Source organism: Amphiura filiformis, chromosome 11, assembly GCF_039555335.1.
Source record: "Amphiura filiformis chromosome 11, Afil_fr2py, whole genome shotgun sequence".
NCBI classification, from domain to species: Eukaryota; Metazoa; Echinodermata; class Ophiuroidea; order Amphilepidida; family Amphiuridae; genus Amphiura; species Amphiura filiformis.
The window spans coordinates 59,979,750-59,982,425 of NC_092638.1; the positions used below are offsets into that span (position 1 = coordinate 59,979,750).

The 2,676-nt window shown below is 36.3% G+C and overlaps 1 non-coding gene across 1 annotated transcript; it reads left to right on the forward strand.

Moving 5' to 3' along the window:
* Positions 1–610: 610 nt before the first annotated feature.
* On the forward strand, positions 611–692 carry Trnal-uag (transfer RNA leucine (anticodon UAG)). Its single transcript has one exon. It is a non-coding gene; the product is annotated as a tRNA-Leu (tRNA).
* Positions 693–2,676: the final 1,984 nt, after the last annotated feature.

Below are 2,676 nucleotides of genomic sequence, written 5' to 3' on the forward strand. Positions count from 1 at the left end.
ATGACAATTTTACTATTGAATACTTTAATTTTAATAAACATCAGTATAATTTTGAGTTCAACGAAATGGGTTCATCATGACTAATAATAACATATTTTAAATAAAATTCGACTATGGCATAGTCTACGTTCGAAGGAACTCACCGCTTAAGTTGGTTTTTGCGGAATATCAATTTTAAACGTCTTATTTTCTCAAAAAAGGAGTCATTTTCATTGTTCTCATAATATTAGCTTGCCAATGATATGATGTTGTTTTTGCTATAGACCTGACCTTTAATTCATTTTACCTTGACAGTCGCGGAGGGTCCTTTCGAACGTTCCAATGAGACACGTATAACATCGATTTTTAAGCGGCTTTAATTCATTCAATCCGCGGATTTAGGGTTTCTCTACCGGAAGTCAATTTGTACCGAAATTCCTTCCCACAATGCAATATGCGTATTGCATAACAAAGAATATTGATTAACCTCCGAACTGTATCTATTGTTATGCAAAACGCTTATTGCATTGTAGGAAGGAATTTCGGCACAAATTGACTTTCGGTAGAGAAACCCTAAATCCGCGGATTGGATAAAGCTAGATACTTTCTTATATACTTTCCTAGTTGGAGTGGTAGCGTGGCCGAGCGGTCTAAGGCGCTGGTTTTAGGCACCAGTCATTTCGATGGCGTGGGTTCGAATCCCACCGCTGCCAAGTTTTTTGTTTGGTTGCTGCTTTCAAGATCCTTTTATAAGCTTTGTTGTTCCTTTTCTATTTCTCACTTTCCTTCTTTAGTTCTTAGCTTCTTTCTTATACTTTTTTACTTTCTTATATATACTTAATTATTAGTCATGAACGTTAAAATAAGACACATTTCAATTTGAAAACGATGTGGTCAAAATTTTGATTCAAAATCATCAGCTGAAAATCATGACACTTGTGGAGTATGTCAATAAGTACGACGTTTTCAATAGGAAAACCATATAGAAATACTACTATATAGAAAATAGAAAATAAAAGGTAGAAAATAAAATATATGTGTCACTCACGTCACGGTTCGACGGTTTCTGACCAGTAACAAGCATCTTTCACCAGTCCATCTACCGAGTGAACAAGGAATAGAGTGTATGCAATAAACCCAAGCGGAACGAGAGTTGCTAAGTAACCGCTACCCGAACCATAAACACATGCATGATCAGACAACAAGTGTTCAATTTCCCCATAGCTTCCCACGTTGTACACATGTCAGTCGAATTTGGCGGTGTTGGTTTGTTTGTCCTCCAAGTTATAGCATTGTTCACTTTGTGTTGAACATTGTACGTGGGCCTCACTGTAATAACTCACAGATAACTGTGATCATCATTTCAAGAGGTCACTCTCCCGATTAAGCTAAACAACCTATGTGGAGGAATTTTATGCATGAGCAATCACATCAATGACGTAGTAATGAATACCCTCTATAGTGATACATTCCGAAAGCTCTCAGGTGAGCTAATTTTCCGCTTTGAGTAATAGTTTAAGTTTACTTCATCAAAATATATGTGTATTGTTCTAAATAGGCGTTGACCTGAAGTACAGGCCCCTATGGAATATTTTTTACGAAGTACTAAGACTAGTCTGAAGGGGGTTTGCATTAACTGAATGGGCTAAATACTAACTGGGGTGTATGGTGTCAAATAATTGTTTGATAGAAAATGTGCTTGCACAGAGTTTACATTGTGGTGTAGCCTAAAATTGCGGATTTAAAGAGGCTGAAGCTTTGTAGGGAGAAATATTCGTTCTGTTATTATGAAATTTATTGGGGTTTGAGGTGATATTTACTAACAAGAATAAGTGTTCGTCACAACTAGAATGAACTTATAATGTACAAGTTTTGAAAATAGGGGGGGGAGTACAAATTATGGCTCTTAAAAGTAGTACGTACTTAAAAAGTTCTAAGTAATAGCCCACTGTGGTCAAATGTTAATTCATTGGACAACCAGGAATTCACGCAGTTGTTTTTGTACTGTAAGGTACATTATAAGTGCATTTCAGCTCTGACGAATCTCAATTGCTGACGAAGTTTCAGAAATATCACCCCAACCTCAATAAATTTGATAATAACAGAAGAATGTTGCACCATATCCCTGATTGCGCAAAGCTCAAATTCAGCCTCCATTCAGCTCCAAGTACAGGGAATTGAAAACAATTTACGGGAAAAATCAGCCTGCTTAAATCCGCCATTTTAAGCAAATTCACTACATTTTTAATACCATAATGTAAACTCATGGAAAACAAATATTCTATCTAAAATATTTACACCATCTCACGATACATCCGTAGCCCACGCGGATTATGCAGACCCCTTTCACACCAGGCTATTCTTTGCTCTTTGTGAAAAAATATTCCATACTTAATGTCAAGTCTATAGGCTATATGTCTCTATCACGTATTGTTTTATGCTATTCATTCACTCTTGCTTACAAATTTGATATTATTTGCACGTTTAGGCTATTCTCCGGCCAGTTTAGGTCAGACAACGCATGAGTCTCATTGAATAGTTTTGAGACTAATTTACGACGTGTTCTTATGAAACACGTTTGACCGACTTTCAAAATGTATCAATGTTGTACAACGTTCTTATCACATTCACCATGTTTTTAATAAAATCCTGAAATAGTGGTCTAGATGCTTTCTCAAGTTTCCACAGTTTCAAGGG